The sequence below is a fragment of the Melitaea cinxia genome, chromosome 5 (assembly GCF_905220565.1).
Source record: "Melitaea cinxia chromosome 5, ilMelCinx1.1, whole genome shotgun sequence".
Classification (NCBI taxonomy): domain Eukaryota; kingdom Metazoa; phylum Arthropoda; class Insecta; order Lepidoptera; family Nymphalidae; genus Melitaea; species Melitaea cinxia.
The window spans coordinates 897,266-920,071 of record NC_059398.1 but is presented as its reverse complement, the minus strand read 5'-3'; the positions used below and the strand labels follow the sequence as shown (position 1 = coordinate 920,071).

Below are 22,806 nucleotides of genomic sequence, written 5' to 3'. Positions count from 1 at the left end.
TCGTGTTTACTCACTTTCTGTAAACTCGCGGATGCTAGGTTTATATTTATCTTAATTATCTTGAGCCTCAGAAAAGATAAATTTATTACATAAATGTTATAACTATTTATTCATTTTATTTTTGTTTTGTAGTTAAATTAAAAAAAAAAAGTTTATTAAAAAAGCTAGCGCCATCTTCCATTCCAAGAGTTAACTATTAAATAAAAACACACTTTGATGACAATAGATGGCGTCACTGATTTCGTTAATTTTAACAGTGATAACCCGAATGTTTTTTATTTTATTCAAGTTGCAAATAAAAGAAGTAATTTTCAATATTGAAAATTATTGTGTTCAATTATAAAAAATGTAAACTTAACTTTCATCACTCATGAGTCCCATAATAATATTACTTTTCCAGCATAGCGATATGACAATACCAATGACAAATGTCAATTTTTAACAGTTCTTTTGATTCGATACGAGCGAGGGAAAAAATTTATAATTCGAGGCGACTTGCGCGGTACGCTCGTACGTAATTATTTCTCGCAAAAGATATTCGAGGGTTTTCGATCGTAACACGACAATAAAAAAATACGGGATTTATTCCAATTAAGTAGTGAATTAAAATTACGTAATCGTAAAGTGTGCGAGACACTGTTTTTTTTAAATATTAATTTCGCTCAGAAAAATAATATTTTCTCACACGATGTTTGTTTATTTCAAAGTGTAAGCTTGCAAATCGATTTATTCCGAAGATGTCGTTGAAGGTAAGTTATTATCTTATTTATTATTGTTTATTATTAAGGATATACTAGGTTCATTCGACTGCATTGCAGTGTATTTTATCGTCGTAGATATATTTACGATTTTACCGGCGCAGTTAACATGTGCATAATTAATTATTCAATATCCTATATTAATAATTTAATAGAACATCAAAATATGTTATAGGATTAATGTTTGGAGTGTAAATTACTGCCAAAAAAAATTTTTTTTCATTAATAACACGTTAATAATTCATATTTACTCTCGTCGTAATCTATTTTTATATTTTATTATTATTTAGGTATTTCAAGGCCGAAATGTAATAAGATATGCGCATGTTATTAAACTAAATTATTATTTTAGTGAACATTGTCCATATTATATTTTAGGTATTGTAACCAATTTTATAATCGTATTAATTAATTCATTTATGATAGTTATCCTCAAATATATTTTTTTCTGTAAGGTGCCAAACTCTGGGTCAATAATATTTTTAAAATATTATTTTTAATTGCTTGCATATGCATTTGTGATGAAAAGGGAGCATTAAATTATCTATATAGTATGTATGGAGTTATGTCCATTATATAAGTTATTTTATGGAACACAAAATATATAATGCATTAACTTGCAAAATTCTTATATATTTACTGAAATAAAAGTAAAAAAAAAATACTTAAATTTTTTTCTCATATTTCTATATGCATGAATTTTAATTTTATTGCATATAAAACATGTCAGCATATTACAATTGTTTTAATTTTAAATTTGGAAAACATTTATTTTTTAGGTATAGCTATTTCTACCTCATTATCTTGTTACAAATAATCACTACCCCATACTTATTTTATATTATAAAATCATTTTGTTTTCACATGCTTATACCAATTATTTATACGAATAACATTTTATGTCAATCAATAACATTACCTAAATAACATAAATTGTTGTTATTGGCTTAACGCAAAAGTTTTTATGAGAAATATGTTACTGACTAGTTTACTGGCTGACTTGAATATGTTAATATTCAAAAAATTCTAATGTATTTTATAAGCTTAGATTCTTAATCTATTGCACCATGGTCTTTAATGTTAGATTGTGACATACTATCAATGTAGTTAGAGATAGGGGTAGCTTCTCAATAGAGCAACCTATATCCGCATGAGGCGATGAAACTTCCCTCCTTCCCCGATTCTCCACACTTTCTAAGCGCCACACCCGCTCTGTCCACCTGCGTACCACACACCCACCCCCGAATCCCCATCCGAGTGTGCGAGACCCGCACCCGGTGGTCCAAGACGACCCAAAGACTGGTGGTCGTAGCTCTACCTCTTCCGACCTTCTCAGCGCCGTAGCCACCGCCGAACCGGCCCATCCGAGCCGGGAGATGAGTGGCAAAAGGGTGGGGCTGGGCTGGACCTGCACCACAGATGCTTGTATCTTCTGTGCTTACCACCTATGCGCTCTCGTGTCCACTCTGGCGGACCAGAGGTATTCAGAGCGCACCTTCCCCTGTCGTTAGCCGCGATGGGCAGCAAGTTCCACTATGGTACAAACTATGGAACTGCTACTCAACCCAGGGTGTACCACGAGGAGGTCACAAACAGTTGACACCCCTAATTATACCGCCCTTGCACTTTGCTAGATTGTGTATTATAATATTCTTTCATGTAATTTTAAAGAAGCAACAGAGTACTAAAAAATAGTCAATAAAAAAATATATAAAAAAAATAACAGCTGTAACTATGGCCAAACTAATAATTCATATTTTTCCAAAAAATTTTTACTTTTCTGATTTTGTTACAATGTCTTTTTGGATGTTATCTAAATATCAAATACTTTATATACTTAAATTATATATTTTATATAAGTCTGCCTGTCATCTATAGTAAAGTAACCATTATAGTGGTAGAATGAGACTACTTGTATAATAACTTACTGCCTTCGTATACATGAAACTTCAAATTGAAAATTATTTATCAAACAGTATTTTCCTTGATATTATTATATAATATTATATATTATACTTGTGGAGGCTTATGTCCTGCAGTGAACTGCCATAGCCTGAAGTGATACAATAATATCAACAAATGTTGTTGTGAATTACTGTGACATTTAGTATGTTATAAACACATTTTACCTTACTCATACTGATGCTGGTATATTTTATACTAATTATTTATTTATAACTACATACATAAAATATTTAAAAAAAAGTCTCTCAGTAGGCATGTGGCAGAAAAGCTTGCACACTGATACAAAATTGTCATTTTCATCTTTAATTCTATAATTTCTTACTTTTGCATTGATGTTAAAAATTTTAGTAGAATAGAATAGAATAAAATCTTATTTAGACCCGCTGTGCAGATTTTAGTTAACTTTGCATAGATAATAATTATAATAATTGATTATTAAAAAAAACTTGAGTTTTTTGTAAAAAATTCTTAGTACCTATATTTGGTCGATGAGTTTTGTAAAACAAAATATAATAAAAGGGAAGATACATTATATTGTTTTATAATAACATATATGTCTGAATGTACTGAACCGATTTTTATAATTCACTCATCGTTAGATATATACATTATTTCGGGATAGCATATGTTATTGAAATCATGCTGGTGCATACCAATCAACAAAAAAAAAATCCTAATCAATTTTAGCTTTGTATAATCCAGTTGTTTACGTAAGAAAGGAAGTCATGTGTTCACATGATTTTTACCAACATCGCTAAATGCGGTAATTTTGCAACGCGACCGGGTGACGGCGACCAGTTCCATATTTAGCGTCGACCTGTTTCAAAACCAGTCGAGCCTCAGTCACTGAACCGAAATCATCTGATATAGGCTGTTATTTAACGGGTTATACTTATGTATAGACACATCTGTAAAGGTCGAAAATATTATATACATGTATATAAATATAGTAAATGTATATTCTTAGAAGATAAATGACACTGCGTTGGTTTCGGTTTTGCAATAAAATTATTTTATTTATTATTAGAAAAGTAAAAATACAATTCAAATTATCGAGATTTCGAAGATATAAAGGAAATTTAACATTTTCTTACCGTTTACAGTACCTACCGAACTCTTCCAAAACGATTTGACTGATTTTTATGTTTTTGTCGTATACCTGTCATTTGTAGGTCTGAGAATAGTAGGCTATTTTAAGTACCCCTTGGAGGTAAAGATATTCAATTTGGAAGAACAACGTTTTTCCGCGTCAGATAGTTTAATTATAAAATTCAATCTTAGTATTCCCATGCTTTGCGTCTGTAACAGATGTTTGAAGCAAGATAACGGGCCCCTGTCTAGACGGGCGCTGGAGGCTTTGAATTGAACCGTTTAGAGATTTTGCATATGAATGTGTTGCTACGTCTTTGTACACTTAATTAGTCGATATTCAATTTTAATAATAAAAACGTATTGAGAGTAGAAGATAATTAATACTGTATTTTAAACATTATTACTTCGATTTAATAATAATAATAATAATAATAATAATAATAATAATAATAATCTTTATTTCGGGACTAGCCCATATAGTGTTAGTAACAATTTTGCTTATAATCTAATGTTAGTACAATTACAAACCTTAAATAATTACATTTTAACAAATTTCAAAATAACAATAACTATAATAATGTTTATTAATAATAATAATAGTTTTAAATCAACTAAAATGTACATTTTTTTTCAATATATTATATTACTTTGAATTATAATTTAATTATTAATTAATTTATTTATTTAGCATTTTATAATCATTATTACATTATTATTAATAACATTAAAATAGTTTTATTTTTCATATATAAGTTACAAATGTAAAAATGTAAAAAATTGTGATATTAAATTAAATGCGAAATAAAAAGAAAAATGTCAACTATTGTTTTCTAATGTTTACGCGAATTTCACTCAGCGGAGGACAGTCTTACTGTGACCATGATTTCTATAAAGTATACGAAACATTGGGCATCAAAAAAACTTAGTAAACCGCGATAAAATCAGAAAAAGTTGTTAAAAAATGAGATCTTATACCATTAAATGCCCTCAATAACAAATTGAACTAAAACTTCACATATGGACATAGCAATTTATATTTACATGTATATCGGTAGCGACGTCGTGTATCCCACATGGCTTATTTAGAGTGAAACCACATACTCCACCATAAACATCCTTCCCATAAAAGTGGACGGAACGAGATATGGAGGACGTGAGGTTGTACCAAAACTATAGATATTTACGTTTCTCTCCATAATACAATTCCTATGTTAATATGGTGTTAGTTAAAAAAAATCCCATCATCTCTTCATTTATTCATTTTATCTATTCAAAGATCTCAAATAGTACAGTTAGATACATAATAAATAAAAAATGAGTGTACTTTAGACTACACGACTGAAGTAAAACTTACGAAACGTAACTCTCTCTTTCTATCTTCACTAACTTATCTCTCTCTCAACTCCGTTCCGTTCGACTCGCCTGATCACACAATTCGTAATGCTCTCGTCACGTATTCACTAGCTTACTCCGCCAAGTCAGGCGTGCGTAAAGAAATTTTGCTTCAAAAATATTTTAATTCTCGGCTAAGACTATAAATGTAGAACAAATCCAAAGCATTATAATTTTATTCTAACATTTCTTTGACAGCTAAAACGCAACGAGCCTTAAAAAAAAATGGAAATAATAAGCGCTTCGAAAGACGATATCCATTGCAATTGAATACGTAATTCTATACGGCTTAAGTTAATAAAAAGCTCAAATGCTAGTGTCTATGTGTATATTTCTTTCCAAATTAAATGTATTTACCAAGTTCCTGATTTAATTTGAACGCAGTATATGCAGTACCTTTTATTTCTTCTGCATTTTGTAAGGTTAAGGTACTTTTCCAGTGCCAAATTCCAGCTCCAAATTTTGTCATAAATAAAAAGAGATGAATGAACATACTGCTCCTTGAGAAATGTTTAGGCCTTTTCTAACATTTACATAAACATGCACACATACAAAGAAAGTTTACATAACCTAGTCTCACATTAACATACAAATTAAATTATACCCTCGAGTGACAGTCGGTCGTCACAATGCAACGGGTTGCGAAATCGTTGTATCTTTGTTGGCCGTTTGTCGCATAATGCAACAAGAAATGCAAGGTCAGTTCCTTAATTATGGGCTCATGCAACGCGATATGACTGTGTGAAACAATTGTTACATAAGGTACTGTATTTAAGGACACTGCTCTTGGTATGCTATAACATAAAATGTGTATTAGGTTTTTTTTTTTTTTTTTTTTTTATATCAATAAGTCGGCAAACAAGCGTACGGCTCACCTGATGGTAAGAGATTACCGTAGCTTATAGAGGCCTGCAACACCAGAAGCATCGCAAACGCGTTGCCGACCCAATCCCCCCTATGAGCTCTGGTCATCTTACTCACCAACAGGAACACAATACTGCTTGAAAACAGTATTATTTAGCTGTGATCTTCTGTAAGGTCGAGATACCACCCCAGTCGCGCTGGTCCATTTTTGAGCAGGAAATTTCTGCTGTGCCGTACTACAGTGTAAAGGTCTTTTGTATGATGATTAGCTGGTTGCTTAGTTAAGGCAGCTAAGAGCTCAGCCTACCTATTGGGTTTCTTAGCCGAGTAACCCATAGCCAGCCAGACTATTTGAGTCTAGACTAGATTAAGGTCTAAACTGACGTATTCAAATTTAAGTTAACACGATTGAGCTTTTAAGTGCTATATTTGGTTGTTCATATCACACTGCACCAATGATAAACCTTATGTCCTTAAACTTGATTATATTTTACATCAGGCTATCCTTGTCTGGACCAGACCTGGTCCTGATAGAGCTTGCCGGATCTGGCATGCCTCATTCTATCCTGATCCGGTCCTGATACATGATCTGGTTGAGCCTGACCTTTTTTCTAGTCGGGTTTACGAATTTAAGCAGAAATTGCAAAACATACCTAATGATTCGCAAATTCGCAGTAGACCACCGTGATAGTCGAAGCGCCAATGTTACTTCTTAAATGGAGCAGGAAAATCTGAGTGATGGTACATTATTTGACATATTACACTTCAACAGTTGTTTTGCTCTGTGTCACATTTTCTTCGTTTAGTACTGTACAGGTTTTACTAAATGCTACTTAGCAATTGTAAATGTTCACTAATTTATTTATCGAGGAACCGAGTTTCACTAAAGGGAGATTGGGGTCGCTTTGAGAATTTTCCTTTAAGCATCAATCACTATATTTGATGTATTTTTGAGCAAAAGGTATTTATGCTATTTTATGGTATTAGTTAGTCAACCGTTTAGTAGTGTTCGGTGATTGCTGTTGTTTATAAATATTTGCAGCACCAGAGGAGCTACCAATCCGTTACTTGCATAGTACTAGAAAGCAGGTACTATGGGAGTTAAGAGTAAAATTGTATATTATTATACCTCTTCAAATTGTAGAACAATAAAATATTCTTTTTAAGCGTCTTTTTTATGTATAACACCTCAGAATTTTTCACTGGGTGGACCGATTTCGAAGTTTTTTTTTTTTTAAATTGAAAGGTGGTGCGTGTCATATGATCCCGTTTGAATTTGAATATTATGAATGTATTATAATGCATAACTTTTCACAGGGTATACCGATTTTGATGATTCTTACTTCTATCGAAAGCTGTGTGTTGATGATTGTCTTGTGGTTCGGTTTAAATTTGATCAAGATCTGATGACTACTTTTTGAGTAATCTTCGAAAAGGTGTGACAATTTTTTCGCCTACCTACGTTGTATTAAATTGATGTCGATTATTTTCGTTTACAAGCAAACATGATTTTTATTTAGTATATACTTAAGATTAAAAAAATTAAAGCGAAAATAAAATAACTTTAAAAATTGTAAAAGATACGCAACAACAAACTTGTTTTTCGGCATTGACCGTGATTAAACTAAAAAAATGTGCTTAATACGGTTGGAGAATCCTCAGTCTGTAAGTCCGGTACACTTACGTTTTTAATGACCACAAGACCCTGACATTCACGAAGGTATGGAGATACCGTGCGGTATAGAATGACATATGTACGTGATAGGTTAAAACTTAAGTATTATGATTAATAGTAATGGCTAAAGCTTATTATTTAATTTTGTATTCATATATGCACAGTTTATTTTGTTAAAAGAACAAACTTGTAGTTTCTTGACTATATTTCGGTAGAAGCTTCACTTTTAACGATAAATAAAATTTTACCATACTGAGTTGGACCTGGCTTTGTTTCTTCATATATTACGCCTATGAAGACAAACTGCAGCGTATAATATTCTCTTAAAATTTCTAGACACATTGCTATAAAACTATTTCGACGACTGTACGACAAGCTGATGAGATAATTACTCTCGTGTGCCTAATTCGCGATAATAAAGTAGCGTTGCGGTTGCGCAAGCGCATCTCGAGCCTGTCGTTTCACTGTTTGACAACTCGACTTATCCGCTCTCCGTGAATTATGTTGTTAATTATTTGTTGCGTTCTTTTTTTTAGCTTAAACGCGCCATTTTTTTTTAATTTAGCTTAACTTATAGTTTGTTGGAAATGTGTCTGTTATTACGTAGTAATTTTAAGAAACTCATTAAAATAAGGTATTGTATTAGTAATGAAAACTAATCGGTGTTTTTTATATACATTTTTTTCACTCACTAGTAACAAAACTTTGTACTCGTATATGTCGTTTATATTATACACTTCAAGTTCCCTCCCGCTCCCAGTGGGGATGAGTTTCTGGTTTGAAGATCCAGAAATAAATCAAACCAATCGCCCAATATTTGTGATGAGCGGAGATCGAGAGATATCGATATAGAGATCGAACTTAATTTAACCATGGTCGTACCCACACCACGCATGGTCGTAGCCCTGCGGTTACCAACCCGCCTTCCCAGAGTGGCGACTATGGGCAAAACACATGCGTTCACACTATTTTTTGGCGCGAACTTGTGGAGCCCTACGTCCAGTAGTGGACTGTTATAGGCTGAAGAGCGTACCCACTCTGGGGCAAGGTTGGGCATTTGCTCAAACCTGACTCGAAGCCAATAATCGATATTTTAGATTTTAATAAGGAAATTATAGATATAACCAAAACTTCCCCAGGCTATTATTGTAGTAGTGTAGATAGTGAAAGTAATTGAAAAGTTGCAGTAAATAAATAGAAATAAAATTTTCTACTATTTATTTTTTCGTTTATTTGTTTTTTTTTTTTTTTTGTTTTTAATTCTGGGTACACCCATGGTTGAAATCAAATGAAATTAAAACATGAAATGAAATGAAAACATTTCGTCATAAAGTGATATACACACTTAACGAAAGTAATGTCATTTACAAAAATAATAATACAAATAAATAAATAAAAAACTCGACAATAATAAAAGAAAGTTAAGGGTAGCAAAAAAAATCAAACAACAAAATAAAAATTTATATCTTAACATTGGGTACAATTACAAACTTAGGTAATATACCCAGTGCTATGTGCAACCTTAACTTAGTCAAAATAATCAAAATATTAAATTACTTTAAATTTCTAATGTCTCGGTAGACATTACCTGGTTGTAACCATTGCTCCAAACTTCCTTAAATTCTATTCTGGATGTGTTGCTTTTTTCCAACCCCAGTATAAATTAGACTTTAGATCGTTGAATGAGAGGCGTTTAATAAAATTGCTTAGACAGCTTTAGAACAAAGCTATCGTATCAGGCGATCTTTGTTTTAGTGTTATTCAATAGCTTTCACTTGACCTATCTCTTGACATTTGTTGAGCACATCGAGCCAAATGGGTCAACGACTCCGCGATATTGTTTAGAAACAATAGTACTTGAATTATAGTCTAGACTTAGGTTCTTCAATGTAGATTCTAGATAGCACGCGTCTGTCACTTCCTTTTGTTTAAAACATTACTTTTAATCATATACTTTGTTCATATTTTCTCATTCTACCCTCAATTTGTATTAAACTGCATGTTGTGTTTTATTCGAGTTTTGCCTATCGAAATTAAATAAACTGGCTTAATAATTATATTTTGTTATTAATTTTGTTTGGTCATCTATACATATATGTTAATTTTAATCTGATTTAGCTTATATGATTTTGAGGTAAATTATAGCGTTTCCCTATATCATTATTCTACGTCCTTCACGATTAAAATCATGTCAAAGTCGACAAAAATATGAAAAATATATTACATAAGTTGGCTGTTACCTATAACAAAAATATTAATAACGGCCAGTTTCAATAATCTGTTTATCTCTGGCGATACTACTAAAGATTGACTTTTGATAGAATTTCTATGGAAATAACGTCAAAATTCTCTCTAGTAAGCAAATTCAGAGATAGTTAGAGGAAAAAAAAAATTACACAACCTCGTTTTAGTTCGCAGTCGGTTAAATATCAGAATAGGCACCTTCCGGTTGACTTACAGAATAGGGACATAATAAGTGTTGTGTGTCGCGGTACAACTGACAATAATCACGAGTTGAGGGTGGATGAAGAAACATCTACCCTGACTGCGGAGTCGTGACATCGCTGGATCAGTCTGCCTGCGACCACGGCTGGTGTAACCTGGCCGAAACGTCAGGCCTCAAGGTAATATATTTTACCTTAAAAAATTTTGTTCGCGTTAATCCCCGTGTAAACATTAAAATATAATAATGCTACGCGAAAGTTTAAAAGTTGTTATAGTTAGAGGAATATTAGCTACCAGAAGAACAGATGACCGTGTGTATAAGTAAATAAAAATCACAATGACTGTTTGGCAGGTGATAATATACAGAAAAAACAAGATTCTTAGATTACCGTTACGCATATTTATAAGCATTTTAATAGCAGCTATTATATTTAACTTAGGTAGGGCACAGCAGGAAATTTCCTGCTCATAACATAGTGCGACTTTACATAAAATCACATCTAAACAATACTGTTCTCAATCAGTGTTGTGTTCCTGTGGCGAGTAAGGCGAATAGAGCTCCTGGGGGGAATAGGGTCGGCAACGCGCTTGCGATGCTTCTGGTGTTGCAGACGTCTATAAGCTACAGTAATCACTTACCACCAGATGTGGCACCCGTACGCTTGTTTGCCGACCTAGTTATATATATATAAAAAAAGTTATTTCGAAGTAACAGACATACAAATTAATTTTATTCCTATGATCGAGTTTTTTACTATAATCTATTTAAGCCTAGAGCTATTCGAGTCAGACAAGAAACCATAAGACAGCTGACTAGACTATTGTGATAATAAACTACTTTATGGCATACAAGTTGATAGAAGTTTTTACTACCCAAAGAGAGTATTATTCGGTACGAGATTACGGAAAAGTGTATGAGTTATTAAATATGGCTTTTACGCAGGACATATGACTGACTTTATACCGGTTAATTAATTTACCTATGGACGGTTTTTAAAACAATAAATGTTGAACTTTTTACTATAAATCGATATTCTGAAGTTGTGGTGAAATGTATAGGTCCTTGCCTTGTACAAGAGTGATTTAGATTTATATTAAAAAAAAAAAACAACCCGCAGTGGAGCCGCGTGGTGGATTAAGCTCCGATCCTTCTCCTCCAAGAAGAAAGAGGCCTGTGCTCGGCCGTGGGATGTTACAGGCTGACATTGTTTTGAGGAAGGCTATAGGCTATATGGCGAGGTGGCGAATGCTAGCGCGACCCCATCTCGCCCCACCCAAGCGGACTACTGCTCACACGTGGTGGTTTTTTAGTCAGTAGGATTCTGACATAACCCTCTGGTTACATAAAGTCGCGCCGGAGAGTATCCATGATGGATTTCCCCACGTAAAAAAAGGTTATAGGCTATATATTATAAAGCTGAGATCAAGAGGAGCGGAACACTAATGAAGAATGTTTCAAAATCGGGATTTTTTTCCAAGTAACTATTCAGCGCGGACGAAGTCGCGGGCAGTAGTTAGTATGATATAAGACCATATCGCGAGATTTATCAACTTAGATAAAAAAGTAAATTAATTAACTTAATCTATTTGATATTAATTTTTATAATTTTCAAAATATATAAATAAACTTTAAATTTATTTACTGGTAATCGTAAAATCACTTGTAATATTTTATTATCTATATTTACGAATACATTACATAGAAAACGTTTACTTTGCTTCATTACAAAATACATTAAATCACTTTGCTATGTCAAATATAATCTTTTATTGTTATATTTGTTAGTAATAGGTATATATTTTAAGTAAATGTCAAAAGAATTATACCATAGTTATTAATATGTAATGTTGTGGCGATTACGTCAGTTATACAACCATGACCCGACCTCACATGTAAAGCAGCTGATGAACTGACGACCTCTATAGAGCGCTTACTTCAAGGCCCGGAAAATTTCCTTAAACATATTATTACGTTAGCCTTAGAATTTTAACTACAAAAGGAAAAAAAATGCCTTAGAATTTTAACTACAAAAGGTTGTAATGTCACTATTAGAATACAACAGAAAGCTACTAAAAATGTTACACTTACAGTGTAAAAGTCTAAAAAAAAAAACATAAATAATATTATAAATTGAAAAAAGAATATAGTAAAATTAAAAATTACTTTTTTTTTTTTAAATCATTTATGTAATACTTTTCTTGCCCCTCTGTGGTTCTCATACGACTTAAGGTTGTAAAGCTTTAAGCCGAATCTTCTTATCTCAATAGTTATGTTTTTTAAGTTCTGTAATAAAATGTATGTAAATAATTCAATACTGAATTAATCTGAACACTGTCATACCTAGGCTGTTGATTACATTAGATATATCACAAATTGTGATTGTGATTCATGTTGTGATTCACAATAAAAATTAAAATTGCATTCCTAAAATAAAATAAATAATTATTATTTATAGATATAAAACCTTAAAACGTTATTTAAATATTATCAAAATTAAAATTCAATTGAAATAATCAATAAATTAACCTATCATAATCATATCATAAGGGCTCAACTTTGCCAATAAAAGTGTACACGGCGTTCGTGGCAACTGTAATAGGCAGCATGTCGGAAATACTGTCGCGATATCGATTGAGGGACTTTCCCGCTCCGCAATGCTCTAAGACCTGGAATAAAGAGTTAACAATATTAATAGATACGGTAGTTGGTAACGATTTATTTAAATAATAACTGAATGGTTAGAAAGTATTTCGCTTATCACGTGATAAAAAATCGATATATACCAAAATTTGTTTTGCATATTTTATTAACATATGCTCTGGGGGTAGTGGTACGAGTAATCGCCCAAAACAGACGGTTTGCGGGTTCAACTCCCGCTCGGAATAGGTATTTGTATTGGTCCAAATATTTATTTCCGGTTTGGATGTCAGTCCTTGTGGGTCTCCCAACTGTGCCACGGAGAGCACGTTTAGCTGTCGGTTCTATAATACCGGATAGCGATCGTTACTTATGGTAGGGAATATATCCGCCTACCTGAATTACCCATCCCCCTACCTATTCCCAGCAATGGCATGTTACAGGCTGAATCCTATGCTTTGTTATTTTTAGTACAATATAATAAGCTAATTGGTAAAAATAACTGTGTCATAATTATGTCCTATTAATTTAGGTGGCCAATTTTCCTTTCTGTAAAGTAAACTGAGAAGAAGATGTTTAACTTTAGACTCAATACTTTAAAGGATAAGGTTCAAAATTAACAATTTATACTTGATACATTTATAAAATGCAACACCAAAAAGTCAATAATGCTAATAACACCACTTAAGGAAATGCCAAATAGCTTTTTAAGAATCAATTAAATAAAGTCTTACATTTAAAAAATGTGTAATACTCGTCAACCATTTCCCGGATGCTGTACGAATCTTGTACCATTATCTCGAACGCCCACGTGTTCCACGCCGTCAAAATAACAAATCTTATGGACAATTTTATGTCACACCTGCTTCTATTAGTTCTTATTTGAAAAGTACCTTCTAGAGGAGAAGATGGTAGCCATATTGAAAAAATATGGCTTGGTTGATTTCTATTCACATTTTAATGCTAATTGTTGGATTGATGTTGCGAACCTCGTTTCAGAATCTTCCCAAAGCTGTCGATCTATGTGTTTGGTAAAAACCCACCATATTATACTTTATTTCACTCCGAATTTTTTAATCAAAAATCAATAAATAATTTTGGGAATGACGATTCTTCTTTGTACTTCAACTGTTTGCCACAAGCGATCCTTCCACATTATGGTAAGCAGCTACTGTAACCTATGACGCCTGCAACAGCAAAACCATCGCAAGTGCGTTGCAGACCCTACCTCCCGACCAATCCAGGAGCTTTGGCTACCCTACTCAGCACATGAACACAACACCACTTGAAGTCCTTTCCCAGTCGGGTTGATCCAGATTTCGAACACTATATTTCTTGCCGTGTTTTATCTAATTACTTATTATTGATAGTTAAAATATAATTATTTCTATCTAAAATATCTTTGACGGTACGAAAGTTCTTAAAACCGTCACTAACTCGGGCGTCATCTGTACCTGCGTCATCTACGTAGGTACGTAAACTTACGTAAGTGAAAAACCAGTTGCCGTGTAATGTCGTATCCTATTTAGGTATTTTTAAACATTTGTACAAGAAAATCGTGTGGTGTTTTCGTGTTTTCTTATTCTTATTTTGTTTATAATGAGTCATCATCATTACAGCCTATACAGTCCACTGCTGGACATAGGCCTCCACAAGTTTACGCCAAAAATAACGTGAACTTATGTGTTTTGCCCATAGTCACCACGCTGGGCAGGCGGGTTGGTGACCGTAGTACGGGCTTTGTCGCAGCGAAGACGCTGCTGCCCGTCTTCGGCCTGTGTATTTCAAAGCCAGCAGTTGGATGGTTATCCCGCCATCGGTCGGCTTCTTGGGGGTGGCTAAATTCTTTAGTGCCGTAGCCACACAGCACATATATAATGAGTATGTAGGTTATATTAATATTTCCGAAAAAAGCATATGGGTTTGGTCAAAAAATCAAAATCAAAATAGTTTTATTCAAATAGGCTTCAAAGGCATCTTATAATCCTCATTTTAAAAATTAAAATTTTATATTACTGTTAAAGTGCAGCTACCACCGATTCGGAATGTAGATACAGCGGAGAAGAATCGAAAAGAAACTCCGCAGTAACTCTTTTACTCTTTTAAAAAAATAAACTGCGTAATAATACGAATTTGGTAAATATATTGGATGAGAACCTGGTAATACGTTATGCGCTTCAATAAAGAAACATAAAATGTTTGGTTGATTTTTAGGCTTATATAGGCACACATGTAAGTCAAATGAAGAGTACAAAGAAAAAATATTGAAGTCTATTGATTCAGGTGTCTACAAAAATAATTAATGTATATTGTTAAAAAATGTAATCATATAAAAATATATGCCTAATAAATTTCATACAGCAAGTCTCATTTTTCAAGAAATGTATGGCTATGTATGAAAAAAAATAAAAAATTCATTATTCATCAATACCGGCGACAGTCATCAACTTACTATAGGTACTAATTGTGTTTGTTTTATTGTCTCGCAAACGAAAAAAACGACTTCAATCACAACGTAGGTAATAAACGGTTTTTTGTTTTTGTTGATTTCAATGAGAACCCAACCGAAAACCTACTAAAAACCTACTAAAAATAATCATCAAAATCCATTCATAATTTGCGGATTAATTACGCAACAGTCTTATGAAAAGCATACAGTTGAATTGTAACATTCTTTTTGATGTCGCATAAAAAGTAAATGGAGTAATAAACTTTCAGAACCATTCGCTCGTCTGGAACTTTGTTTACTTAGCTTTCAAGTTACAATGACTCATGCAGGACGTTTGCAAAGAGCTACCTGAACCTAACAGACATACAAACAACATTTATGTATATATACGATATATAAAAATAATTTTGATATCTAAATATATATAACGATATTTATAGATCTAGGTACTTGAAGGAGATCATAAAATCATTTTAAAAAAATATTTTTTTTTATTCAAAGAGGCTTCAAAAGCGCCTTCGAATCGTCATTTTACAAATTTAAATTTTAATAATTTTTAATTCTTCATCTAAATCTATTAAATAGTAGTATTGTAGTTGGTAAATGATTTTACAAAATATTACAGTGTTTGACATTGTTCGTTACGGTTACCGCTGCCCCCACAGCAGTCATGTTTTGGTATTTCTTATAAAAATGTGTAAGAGATTACAATTTCAAACTAACCTGTAACCATTCAGCTTTTATATTAAAGTTAAATTTGATCTTTTCGCATAATAACGCCTATGTACTATACCAGGGGTAGGCGTATATTAATGTCTTAGAATTACTTCCGTGTCTGTTTACTTTATATTTTTCGACTTCCAAAAAGATGACTTAAATTCACAATTTGGCTCTTACATATATATGTATCTTTAGTTAAACAATAAATTGCATTAAATTCAACCCCACTTGGATTAAATCCAATGTCGGAGTTACGGAAACACTTCAAACAAACATAAACGCCCACCCAACGAAAATGGCTAACCAAAACGTTATAATGTCACGCCGCGTTGGCGCAACGGTCACAGCCATTGATTGTACCTGTTGCGCTGGCGGTTGCGGGTTCGATCCCCGCACATGACAAACATTTGTATTGGCCATACAGGTGTTTGCCGTGGTCTGGGTGTTTGTGCAGTCCTTGTGGGTCTCCCCACCGTGCCTCGGAGACCACGTTTAGCCGTCGGTCCCGGTTGTTATCATGTACACCTGATAGCGATCGTTACTCATAGTAGAGAATATATCCGCCAACCCGCATTGGAGCAGCGAGGTGGATTAAACTCTAATACTTCTCCTACATGTGGAAAGAGGCCTATGTCCAGTAGTGGGATATAACAGGCTGAAGCAGGATAACGTTATAATCAGTTAGTTTTGACTATTTCTATAATAATCAAATTAAATGGTATAATGACACCTGCTATTCTATATTTGGCAAAACATAGTGCTAATAATTACGCCCCCTAATAACACCCAATTCGTCCCTGACATTTTAATTTTTAACGTCACAATCCAGTGAAATGAGAATTGAGTGTGAAGCGTTTATTTGATTTTTATTTTTTAATCGATATTCTGTTTTTGTTCACGTTGTGACAAAAAATTAATATTAATATTTGAAATTAAACGCGGTCTTTAATTAGTGTATTACGCTGTCGAAAATCGTATTACGCTGTCGACATAATATACTTCATAACACATATTTACCTGCAATATTAAACCGAAAATTTTTCACACATTTTTTTACTTCTTTTAAAATATTTATTTTATTTTCGTCACGTTTCTTTTTAATTAATTATAGCTATTTAAGCTATTATTTATTATTATTATTATTAGCTTTACCCGCAACTTGGTCCACAATTACTCATGTTGAGTTTCATCTCTTGAAATGACATACGTCCCGATTTTCATGGATTATCTTTCATCACTATATGGATCGTGGATCATCTCTCGTTACAAAAAAATTATGTTTGCTTCCTTACGAAAAAAAAAACGACATCAATTATATTGACAAATTATATAACGTCGATAGACGAAAAAATAGTCTAGTAAATACGCGTTATTAAAAACTCAAAAACAATACATAATTCTACTTAAACTGCGCCAAATGGCTACTCAAAAATTGGCTTTTCGAAAATCAAGTTTTATGTCAATTAATCTTTGAGAACTATTTTTTGAAATAAATAAATAAAAATGAACGTATCGAAGTAATTTGATTCGGAGCAATCTGTACATAGTATATACATACACAGCCGTTTTGTGTCCGGCGAGTGCCTCTTAGAATAAATTTGATAAAATTTTTTTGGAGTGTATAGTTTTAATATTAAAAACGCGGGATCCAGCAAGTTTTTTTTAATCATTAACAAGATTAATGTTTGTAAAGTTGAACTTAGTTGTATGTATATATAATTGAAAAGCAAATATCACACGTTGATCGTTTTTTAGAGTTCCGTATGTGTGTACTAAAACAGTTTTAACCAATTCCTATTGCGATGATTTTGCAGTGCATTACGTCATGTCTTCTCTAGAATCTTAATGTATAGAGACAAATAAAATACTAAACAGTATAAGTATTTATATAAATAAATACACACACGGTCGTCTGTTCATACGTTAGTCAACTTAATGTAGGTAAGTATATGTTATATGTAATAGCCGACTATTACACCTAAATATATATGTATTTTTTTTTTGATAAATAAGCGTAGAAATAATAGATATATAAATATATAAATAGAAGAAAAGAATCGAAACCGCAACCTGCGGAACAGAAAACAGTGCCACTATAAACTGCGCCAACGGTCTAGTAAAATTAGTCAAGTTATATTTACAAAGGCTACTCTGAAGAGAAATAGAAATAAAATGAAACCCTAAAAAGGATCCTTATAGAAAAAAAAATCTTTAATTAAGAACATGTCTCTATAAATCTAAAACTAAAATCGTACGGAACTATTCGACAAGTACTATTCGGACTTACAGATTTTTTTTTCTTGACGAAAGATAAACAGAAGTACTTTTATTACTACAACTACAGAAATCAAGGTCCTTATATACAAGTATATGTGTTTAACGAGTTATATACTTCGTTGGTTATACCTTAAAGTGAATGGTGTTTTTCAATTGCTAATATAGGGTACACACATGAGTTCACGCTATTTTTGACGCGAACTTGTCGAGGCCTATGTCCAGCAATAATGGACTGCATAAGGCTGAAGTGATGATGCTGATGAATCTAGGGTAATACAGGGTCCCTGCATTATAGAGTATTGATATTTTAGGTAATAGGTAACTACATGTGTGTATGTTGATGTGTTTTTAATCTGTATTTAGTTCCGCTTTATTCGCTAACCCGCATTGGAGCAGCGTGGTGGATTAAACTCTGATCATTCTCCTACATGGGGAAAGAGACCTAAGCCCAGCTGTGGGATATTACAGGCTGAAGCGTTGCGTGGCAACTAAAGTAGTAAAGACTAGAATAAAACGGAATTTGTGAATTGTAAGGTATGAAAATGTATCAACATTCATGTTAAAGAAGTCGCTCATTTTTTTATTTTTTTGTTTACAATCAAAACTTTAAAAACATGAACATTGACCATAAATAATGTTTTTAAAACACGAGCAAAATCGCGGACCTAGTGACATACATGACGAAAAAATATATGAATGCTACCCTAATTACTAACAACGCTTAGTCGATTTACTGTATTCGGTTATTATTTCGGTAAACAAACACGTAGATAATACAACTACAATTCAAAACTTTAAGACCAACAAAAAAGAAAACAAAAAACAGCGTCAGTGAGAGCGAACAGAACACAAGGTCGCCGTCACAGTGCAAACGACTTCCTAAACATATAAATAATCTTATCACATTTGTCTTGCATATTTAAAATGTTTTATTTGAGTCAAGGTAAGTTACCGACGTTTCTTTTAAGATATATATACTTAAACAATTACTTAGATAAAATATCTTTGCTAAAAAAACCAACAATAAAAAATATTCAAGTAATTTCGCGGCTTTGTGACAGTCAAATTCTTAAACATACTTACTTACACATGATATGTATGTATTTATGTTGAAGTTCTGCTAACATACTTTATGTCAAAACTCCAAAATTGTGTAGAGTCAAAATAATGAAAACATTGGTATGTTGACATCGTTATATTGTTTTGTTCATTAACTTACAAGTTTTTTTTTTTAAATATGCTTTCAAATTGGTACAACGATAAGTATTTCGATTTTGTAGCGAATATGTCAAAATTAACTTCACTGAATCTTAAAATCATTCATAGAAAAAACTGTATAAATATATACATATGTATAATAAGGTACAAGCATGGGACATTAAACGTAACCATATAAACAACCGACGAAAAAAAACAGGTTAAGGCTGTTGTAGTTGTAAGTTCAATTACAAACCTAACTCTTGCAGAGTTTGTTTGTTTACTGGAACGCGCTCTCAGGAACTTCTGGTATGATTTTAAAAATTATTTATGGTAGAGGAAGGCTTTAGGCTATATATCATTACGCTAAGATCAATAAGAGCGAAGCACCATTAAATATTGTTTCAAAATCGAGTTTTTTATTTTGAGAGCTACCCCAGATAGCTCAAAGTAACTATTCCACGCGGACGAAGTCGCGGGCAGAAGCTATATAATATACATCTCATATCCTTCAACTAAATGATAGTTTAGAGCACAATTCAAAGCTATTACAGACGTTATCACAGTGATCATTTCCAAGTCCCATTGAAATTAAAATAACATTCAAACATTAGCAATCAAAGCGATCGTCGAACGACTATTGCGCAAATTCAATCTGAAGTATATAATGACGTGAGTAATTGCTTTTCAGATCTAATGGAATATTATGCAAGTGCATCGAACAAAAAAGCAAGGGCTCGTAGGGCCATTGAACCCAACGGGCTTTGTTCTCGTTGCAACATCAATGGTTTTCGAGATTGAATGCAACGTTTAAAACGCTAGCGAGATGAAAACTTTCAAACGGTTCACGAAGTCAAATCACATCAATTTTTTAGAGTACTATATTATTTATAATTTTCAGAGATATTGTGAAACTACCGCCAATTCGAAATGTAAATTTTGCTAAAAATAAATCTAAGAAACTAGACAATTAAAAAATATTTAGTTTTAATGTTTGTCAATAGAAATTTGAATACATAATCGCTTAACTGAATGTTGACACTGTTCACACTTCCTTATTTGAAAAAGTCTTGCTGGTAAATACAACTCTGTCATTGCTCTTTAGTGCTAATTCTCGGCACGTTTTGTCAGCCTAAAGTCCCATTCTCTTTCGGTGCAATTAAGTTAAAATATTTAAAGATATATTAATTGACACAACCGATCTTACCTCCAAGTCTTACTTAACATGTTTCCTAATTAAGACTGTAACTGATGAAGCTAACGTATTAATACTTACAATTATTCATCTTCATTAAGTATTTGTAAATCTAAATATTACTTATGGGGTAATGCTCGTCATTTACGGATGTCTGTTAATGGAAAACGCGTTTAAGGTACTTGCAGAATTTTCGTTAGTCCATTGAATTGTACCCTTCAATGATGAATGCAAGCAGAGTTGTCAAGTCTCAGAAAATCAAGAAGAGTATCAAGAAGTGAATACTCAGAAAAAGCCAGTTTAAAAAAACAGTCATTATAATTATTTCTTTGTTATTAGGTTGAAACGTAAAAGTAAAATGTTAAAACGAGTTTTTTTTTTTGAAATCTAACCAACAAAATTATATAATTACTGATTATTCACTATGTTTAGTAATTGCAAAGGCAAGTATGGATATCATGAAGGCGTGAACATAAAACTTTAATAGTCCATTACATTCGCCAATTTTAGAAGCGACTTAAGACGCGCGAAACGTGAACAACAACTTAAATGGCAAATAGAAAAATCCGGATAAACCGAACACCGTGTAATTTATCCGGACACGCATAAAAACGCCGTTCTATGCCCGGCTACACCCAGACCTGGTAACCATATATCAACTAAAGTTTTGTCAGCTAAAACTTTCTAATGACTCATTTAGCTGACTCCCGTCACATTTTGATTCATGAGCGTTCTGAATACCAATGTGACATGTGTCTTGTTTTAATTGGATCTTAGAAACTTATTAGTGTATTACATACATACAAAAACAGATATACGCGTTATTTTAAGAAAATAATGTAAAAACATACTGAAGGCTATTTGAGTCTAGAATAGTTTGGTCAATTAATAAAATGCATTTATGACTCCTTGAAGTCAATAAATATTATTTATTGTACTAAACTATTCATATAGAAATAATTTATAGATGTAAGGTATGTAGGATTGCAATGTTGAAATTATCTCATAAAAAGTTATATTCTAGTCAACCCATATCTGTGAGAAATATGCGTTGTAGGTATTGTGTGAAAGATAGTACAAGAGCTAAACTTCAAACTTGTATAATAATATTGTATTCCTATTAAATTGAAAAGAAAATTATTTAATATTCCAAATATAATTCGAAATACGAAAATTTTTCAATAAATTCGGTTAGCAATTTTCATCCTAAAACCCTTCCTTTATAAAGTCAAGTTAACAACACCACGGTTTCTGAATACATAACATTGCGCTTGTTTTAGTTGATTACCTCAAAGGTCAAGGTGTTATGCAATCTTAATGGCCAATGATTATAACGAAAGATGTGGAAAGTTTCGCTTCCGTTTGGCTTTATTATTGTACAGCTTATAATTTATTTTTAGTTATAAAAGTAAATGTATGTAATTTGCAGTTGTAACTTCGCCTTTGTACCGGTATCAATATTATTGTCTTGATGTTTTCCTCAAGTACAACTGGTAGTGTTTATAACAATCGATTTAAATAAAATGATAGCTCTGTCGTCGTGTACAGCATCACAGTAGATTAAGTCTTAAATTTTATTTCTTTGATACTTGATCCTTATCTGAAAATAATTATGCTATCTTCTGTTTTTTAACCGACTTCAAAAAAGGAAGAGGTTACTCGATTCGACCTATATATTGTAATGTATGTTCGGGGATAACTTCATCGTTTATGAACCGATTTTAATGATTCTTTTTTTGTTGGAAAGAAGATATCCCAAGTGTGGTACTGTAATAAGATAACCAGGATCTGATGATAGAATCTTAAAGAAATCGAGGGGAACACACGAAAATCGTAGTGACGACTAGGGAGTTTGTTAATTTTTTTCGTCTACTTACCTTAAATTACTTGTCGATGTAATTGAAGTCGGTTTTTTTCGTTGCGAGCTAACAATTTTTATGAAAGTTGTTAGAGTATTAAGAATTTATCTATTCTACTATATAGTTCTGACGAAGAAAATCTGCAGGTAATATTTTGATTACCTACGGATACAGATATCCTTATTTCCTATCTACGTAATATTTTTCTTCTGCTCATAAAATTATTTGTTAATACAATGACTATTGCAGAAGAAGTTGTGTGTATTAGTTGGATGCACAA

At 32.5% G+C, this 22,806-nt stretch overlaps 1 long non-coding RNA gene across 1 annotated transcript; it reads left to right on the top strand.

Moving 5' to 3' along the window:
- Window positions 1-439: 439 nt before the first annotated feature.
- Window positions 440-21,085, top strand: LOC123653386. Its single transcript, XR_006743087.1, has 3 exons — window positions 440-749; window positions 20,164-20,609; window positions 20,943-21,085. It is a non-coding gene; the product is annotated as an uncharacterized LOC123653386 (long non-coding RNA).
- The last annotated feature ends 1,721 nt before the right edge of the window (window positions 21,086-22,806 follow it).